This window comes from Protopterus annectens, chromosome 12.part0 (genome assembly GCF_019279795.1).
Source record: "Protopterus annectens isolate FY-2018-M chromosome 12.part0, PAN1.0, whole genome shotgun sequence".
Classification (NCBI taxonomy): Eukaryota; Metazoa; Chordata; order Ceratodontiformes; family Protopteridae; genus Protopterus; species Protopterus annectens.
In genome coordinates, this window is record NC_056746.1 from 218,733,153 (window position 1) to 218,741,196 (window position 8,044).

Consider the following 8,044-nt stretch of genomic DNA (forward strand, 5'->3'; position numbering starts at 1 on the left):
AGAGACATAGGCACCAAACCAGAGGTGAATTTTGGATTTCCCTTCCAGTGGTCCAATTCAGAGTTAAACTGGGTTAGGAAGGTGTCACATGGATGGGTGCCTATTCTAGAGAATGGGAATTGGAATCCTCTGAGATACATATCTGTCTTTCCAACATTTCCTGTTTGTCACTAGTTCTAATCCTGTTTGTTTTGTTGATGTGGAAAAGGTTCAACAGAGTAGGATGTGTGGGGGTTCCGCGTATTCCAAATATAGATCGCCTCACAGTACTCTCTTGGAGACTTAGTACAGAGTTAGGGTTTTGAGATGAGCCACATAGGACACTGCATTTATGCACTGTATTTTTTTTTGTAAAGAATCTTTGTAGATATTCCAGCTGGTCCATCTGTCTGGTGAGGTGCATACCAAATGGGTCAGTATACTCAATGATGATTCTGACGAAGGTCAAGTGTACTGGTACAGAGACTTCCCTGGACCTAGATGCCATACCCTTACTTATAACTTGAGCAACATAGAACAATGTCCTTACTACCTTGGACACATGCTGGTCAAAGGCCAGATTAATATCCGTATGTCTGCCCAGATCCTTGACTAGTGGGTCAACTCTTAGGTGTGTTTTATCAATGACGTAGTTTCTTAGGGAGGCCACCTTTCTAAAAGATTTAACACCCAATGCAATGATAAATTGTTAGTTGTGCCAGTTTATCTAACCTGTAACATCCATCTCATGTTGGGGATTTTTCCATCTGGCTGCCAAGGCTAAGAAAAACTAGATTTGCTCATGCTATTAAATTTGCTGCTGTAAGTCAGTATTCAGCAGGAAGTGTTTGACTTTTTTTGTAGCAGTGTAGAGGTAACTGATGAATACATTGAAAAGTATGGTGCCTATTATATATCCCTGTGGGACAACAGTAGTTACTTGCAAGAAGGTGGAGAAATAATTTTTCCATTTCACTGCCTGTGCTCTGTTTGCGAGGTAACTATGGAACCATTTCAGTGAAAAGTTAGTAAGCCCTAAGGATGAACGTTTATGAAACAGTTAATGGTAGGAGACGGTATCGAAATCTTTTTTTTTTTAGGTCTAGGAAGCTGTTGGAGACTAGGTTTCCAGAGTTTCATTTTTTTTCAGCGGCATTAACAAAATTCTGTGATGAAGACACAAGCCATATTGGGTTGAAGATACTAGCTGGTTATCTATTAGAGAGCTGATAAGCTGCTTATCTATATATTTTTGTAATATTTTTGATAGGGGAGACAAAATGGCAATTGGTCTATAGTTTGAAAGATCTGTATCAATTCCACCATTGTGCAATGGAATAATGAATGATTTTTTATTAATGATGGGACTTTATTTTCAGATATGAATTGAATTATCAGAGATGAAACTGGTTGTACAGTAGCCTCAGACACAATTTTAACATATTTGCTAGGTAGATTAGCAAGGACAGTTATACGATACTTTGTTTTTTTTTTTTTCAGGTGTTTTATGGCATCTGTGGGAACCAGTTGGAAGGAGAAAAATTTAAACAGGTTATTTGACCGAGTAGGGCCCTCAAGAGCTAGATTAGTTATCTGGTTGGTTAATGACTGTTCTGTCTGTATAAAGTAGGTACTGAATCTGCTGGCTATGATTTCCTTTTGTTTCTGTGTGTTTGAAGTTAGCTGTGTAGCTTGCCCTATATTTAACAGTTGGTTGGTTGATTGAGATCTAGAACAGTTTTGTATTACTAGTGTGTATGTTTTAATTGGTTGAGTAATAGGTTTTCTTATCTTTAGTGATAAGCTGTTTTGTTAGGTTTCTTAGTTGTCTCATCCTAGTAGAGAGGGAGTTTTTTCTGACCTTCCATGCTTTGTGTCTTTGTTTCATGTGTTGTTTAGTGGTTAAGAATAGCTATGGGGCAGGGCTGGCTTGACTGTGTTTATTCTATTGTATTTGTATACAATACAATTAATGCATTGTATATATATATGCATCTGGAGCATTTCTCCCTGGGCCTCCACTGAAAATTGGCTCGTTCCAAGTCAGACTTTCCCGGTTAACAAATGTTAAATAAATAAATAAAAATAGATAATTCTGAAGGGGGCTTGTAGATTTAGAACACATAGGAAGATTTTGTTGAATTCAGGGGCAGCAGCATCTATGGGGTGAGTCTTTAGAGACTTGCAAATTAAGGATATGCAGTGTGTTAATAAAAGTCTCTTCATAAAAAAGTGCTACATGTTTTGTGGCTGTTGCTTTGGTACCTTACCGTGTAGATTGGAAATGATCACTTAGGCTGTCTGGCAGAGTTCCATGGGATGATATTTTATTTGGGGAGTATGTCTGCATCCAGCTGAGGTATGATTGTCTGGATGTGGCTTAGTTATATCTAGTTGGTGTGGTTATAATTTGCATGAACTTGTACAGATGTATATTACTGGTTGGATTTTCAGATTACATGGTTTCCCAGTCTATATTAGAGAACGGGCGACCTTACATTGCTATTGTGAAAGGAGAACGGGCGACCTGTACATTGTCATTGTGAATGGAGAATGAATGTTCTCCAGCAGGGTGTAAATGTACAGGTAATGCCTCCTGGAAAACAAGTCCACCATTTCACTGCAGCATATAAAAATGCAGTGGAGCTCGGGCAGTTAAAATGCCAATGGCAGCCATTACTTAAAATCACTAAATAGCAACTTTACTGTTTAGTGAGTGTAAAATTAAAACAAGAATATAATAAAAAATAGAAAAGGTGCACGTGTTCATGTTTATGTTTGCACGTATGACCATATGCATGCTTGCATGCATGAAAGCAGAAGTGAGACAGACTGAGCAATGGTTGCAGTAGGCATTTCATTAAAGTGTTGTTAAAAATTAAAAGGTATGCATACCTCTTAATAGCTTAGCTCAAGAAATCTAGCCAAAAATAATTGGGGAAAGGCCCAAACATGAGGAGAGATTTTAAACTAATTCATTATTTAATGACTTTAACCTCCCAATGAATTTCCAGCAAACCACGAACTTTATGAGGAACAGACTGAAAAAAATGAACAAAAAAAACTGGACATTCTGTGAAAATCTGGAAAGTTGAGCGATATGAAAACTTTTAATGGCTGCCATTATTAATTCACTCTAATCATGTATGTTTTTAAAGGTACTCTGCTTCTGAATGTGTGTGTGTGTGTTGTGGGCATTACTTACCAAACGCACATTTTACATATTAGATACTTACTCCAACACCACCTTCATACACTACAGCAAGTTTGAAGCATTAGGTGGAGAAACTATTTTATATTACAAATATTAATATGTATACACACACACACACACACACATATATATATATATATATATATATATATATATATATATATATATATATTATATATGTATGTATTAAAAAGTAAATATCAAGCAGTTTAACAGGTAGCACATTTTCTGAGTGCAATAATGCCCTCTAGGGTGTGTGTTACTGTGTAAATAAACTTCCAGGAGTGTACAGGCCCTCCACCTGTGGCATCAAGCCTCAGAACACCCCTGGGTGAGAATTATTTACCCAATAACACATGCTCTGTTTGCATTATTGCTTCTTTAACTTCCCTCAGTATTATGGTGTCATGAGGGATTTTTGAGGAGGCCCAGAAAAAAATATCTTCCAGTATTTTAGTATTATTTCTCTGGGGGTATGTGTATACCCATGACTGCAATTGTCTTAGGAGTGTTCAGTTTTAAAATAGTCAGCAGGATTTCTGAGTTACTATAAGTTGACAGGGTGTGGGGGGAAAAGGGAATTTCATAGTGTGGGTTTATTACCAAAAATAGTGACACCACCAGCTTTTTTGTTGTCTCTTTCTAATCTGATAGTATTATGGCCTGATGTGCAAATTTCTTTTTTTTTCCTGGCAGAGCCAGGTTTTTGTGGCAGCCAAAATGTCTGAAGTGTGTAGTGCTGTCCACGTATACACTTCATATAGTTTGTTATACAGACTTTGTAAGCTGGTATGGTATATATGAGGTGTTAGCGATGAAGGAGCTGGGGATATACCATCTGGTTCCTGTATATGCTGAGTTAGGCCTGGGTTTGGGTGGATGTCACCACTATGCTTTATGGTTATGAAGACAAGATGGTGCTGTTACTGGCATTTTTGCTTGATTTTAGGTTTAATACTCAGTTTGTTAATAAATGTCTGGTGCTCTGATAACAGTAAGATATATGTGTGCTTATATAGCTAGGGTATTATGAGATGAGGTTCAGAATTATTTTGTTTGCTGGATAGAATGTAATAGTTTTGTTGCAATTGCAAGGATAATGGATGTTGGTAAGATATTAAATGTATAAGTAGGACAAGAGATATTAGTATGAGGAACTGTATGAGAAACATGTTTTTATCTAGAAATATCTCTATTTAGCTGGAGAGTTTGTTTGGCCTGCTTCCTGAACTCTGTCTGAATATTGCTGAACTCTGGCTGCATTTTATTTTCAATTGAATTAATTTGCAAACAGTGAATAACATCAGATAATTAGTGGAAGGAGCTGAAAAACAGCATTCTTCTTTTAGCTAGAAATATCTCTGTTTAGTTGGAGTATTTGGCCTGCTTGCTGTACTCTGCCTGAATATTGCAGATCTCTGGCTGCATTTTATTTTTGCCACTCATCTACCCAATTCTTGTTGGGTTCTCATCAGCTCATTCTACTGAGTACAGAGAGATCATTTGAGAAGGCCCACCCCCTTAGTTTCTTAATCTTGAATTATCTTCTGCCCCCCAAAAAGAAAAGATTGAACTTTATTCATCTGCTTTCACTGTATTTGTGCTTCTTCCTACTTTATTATTTTATTTTATTTTGCTTTTGCTGCTTGATCTTAAAAGTGTTCAATTACATTTATTCTGCTGCATTTATTACTGCTAGTTAGTAGCCTGATTATTGTTGTCTCTTGGTTTTGGTTTAAGCACTTGGGCTTCAGGACAGTTCTTTTACATTCAGAAGGTTTGTAGACTACACTCTTGTGGCTGGAGAGGTAGCTTACATCCTTCTAAGTTGGGAATTGCTGGTTGAAGTCTTAGCGTTTCTTTTATTCTAAAAGTGTCTTTGTTCTGGTTTAAGCGCTCGGGCTTCAGGACAGTTATTTTACATTAAGAAGGTTTGTGGTCTACACTTTTGTGGTAGGAGAGGATAGTCTTGTCCCTTCTGAGCTGGGAGTTGCTGGTTGAAAACTTATTGCACCTGCTTATTTGAACTGTTTTTTTTTTTTTTACTGAAATTAGTGCACTTTCTTTGCTGTAGCATAGACTAGATTCATACCTGCTAAATCTAGTTTGGTTTGTATAACTTGATCACTAAACCAGGACATCTTTTGTTGGAGAGGGTTCCCCTGTACCCTATTGGCAGGAGTGTGCAGTCAGAACTCAACTGATTGAAGGTTGCTGGAACAGGGCTCAGTTTTGAGCTTTTGTATTGATTAATTTGTTTAAATCAGTTTGTGCTTATTTGCTATATAAGCACTATGTTTGCACAGGTTTGCTGTTGTCTGCACATAGTGCATTACCACTCAGCAGTGGGCACAGTTGGTGGTAATAGACACACCTTTGCCTGCAAATTTTCCCTTAGCACTCTGCTGGTCCTCTACCGGTCAGTTCTCATGATTGTCCCTCACTGACAGGTGATGCAGTCACCATCCTTTCTTATTTTTTGTCCACTTATCCTGTCCTCTACTTTGGCAAGGATGATATTCCTGCAAACTACCACATCAACAGCAATGCCTTAAGCACACAGTCAGTGGTGAGAGATCTGGGCAGACAGGTTGACAGCAACCTTCACTTCACTTCAAATATCTCCACAGTAGTACGAAGGGCATTTTATATTGTTCATCTCATAAGGGCATTGCATCCAGGAAAAAGAGGTTATACCCCCATGTACTTTCCCTCATTGGCCCAATAATAGAGAACAACAGTCCCTTTGGTATGTTCCTTTCCAAACACCTGCAGCAATTGGAAAGACCACAGAGGTTCCTGACAAAGAAATTTCAGGGTCTTCAAGATCTGTCTTGCGGACAGGCTGAAATCAATGTCACTTTACTCTTTGTCATACAGACTGCTCAGAGGCAATCTGTGCCTTGCATATAGAGCAATCTCTGACCCAGCTTTAGTGGAAATGCTGCACATTCACAAGTCAAATGCCACACGGGGTCACTCGCTAAGGATCTTAACCTGGTATGTGACATCAACAGAACTTGCTGGACAGACAGATTTGTCTCACAGAGGTTGCTACACTTTTGGAACAGGCTGACTATTCATGTTAAATAAAGGCCCTCATTGGCTCTATTTAAGAGTAATTTGGATGACTGGATGGGTAACTGGAAATTCATCCTGGGGATTTCACCTGTGTCCCTCTTGGAAAGGGGTGATAGGTGCTTATTTTAGTGTCTGCTTGAACCAGACACCCAATGGGAACATTAGTAGAACTTAGCTATGCTTGTAAGGACCCTGGGGCCATTAGCCTAGTAACTTCCTATGATCCTGAAATGTAAGAAAGTACAGAGGATGAAGATGTAGTTAGGGCAGTGAGAGATCTGTTTTCTGGTTTGAAGTGTCATCAATTCAGTTGATCTCCTCCTATGGTTGTTCCTAGGAAAAAGAAAAGGTTAAACATATTTCATCTAAAGACAGTGGGTATGTTAATAAAAATGAATTACTTAGCTTGCAGCCTTTGAAATCGTTATGATGTTTTATCAGAGGATTCTGATAATAAGGACAGGGCTTCTCCCATGTCTTCCTCACAAGCACATGACTCTGGTTCTGAGGAGATTGTTTCCTAAGTTTCTACTACAGACCCTACTCAAGTTTTTCTACAAAAAAGTAATTTGCATATAAAGCCGACTAGTAAACAGGTGACACTTTTTGGGATCTTTACTTTGCACTGGAAAATTAATTCTGTCTACATTTGAACCAGCTCTTCTGGCTGTTTTTGGTTCATTACTTATAGATTGTTTTGCTTATTGCTGTGACATCTACAACAGATTATCTCAGTTGAAAGCGCTGTAATTTCTGTTCCTTTTTCTGTCCCATTCTGATTATTCCACCTCCATCAGCAGTAATGCTTCCTGTTCTATTCACATTTGGACATTTCCCATAATTGTTGTGCCCTTTTCCCATATAACAGTAGGACCCATCACTGCAACAAACTGAAAGATACATGTATGTAAAAAGCACCTCAATGAGCAGCTACTTAGCAAATGAACAGCACTACTCCAGACTGTACAAAAAAAAAAAACATCCACTGCAGCTGTTTCCATCATCATTAAATCTAAACAACCAAGAAACTATGTTGCAGAAAATATTTTAAAAAGTCCACTACTGTGTCTGCCTGGAAAAAAAGTAGCTTATGTAAGCACTACTTCACTATATTTCAAAGACTGCTAAAGTTTTCCTGTCAGCATGGGGCTGCAGATAAAAGGAGCACACAGAGGAATAGTCATCTTCTTTCGGCTGTTCCCGTTAGGGGTCACCACAGCAGATCATCTGTTTCCATTTCTTCCTGTCCTCTGCATCTTGCTGTTTCACACCAACCACCTGCATGTTCTCTCTCACCACATCCATAAACCTTATCTTAGGCCTTCCTCTTTTCCTCTTACCTGGCAACTCCATCCTTAGCATCCTTTTCCCAATATACCCAGCATCCCTCCTCAGCACATGTCCAAATCAATGCAATCTCTCCTGTCTTGCTTTGTCTCCAAACTGTCCAACTTGAGCTGACCCTTTAATACAGTGATTCCTAATCCTGTCCATCCTAGTCACACCCAGTGCAAATCTTAACATTTTTAACTCTGCCACATCCAGCTCTGACTCCTGCCTTTTTGTCTATGCCACCGTCTCCAATCCATATAACATAGCTGGTCTCACTACTCTCTTGTAGACCTTCCCTTTCACTCTTACTGGTATCCATCTGTCACAAATCACTCCTGACACTCTTCTCCACCCATACCACCCTGCCTGTACTCTCTTCTTCACCTCTCTTCCACACTCACCATTACTCTGAACTGTTGATCCCAAGTACTTAAATTC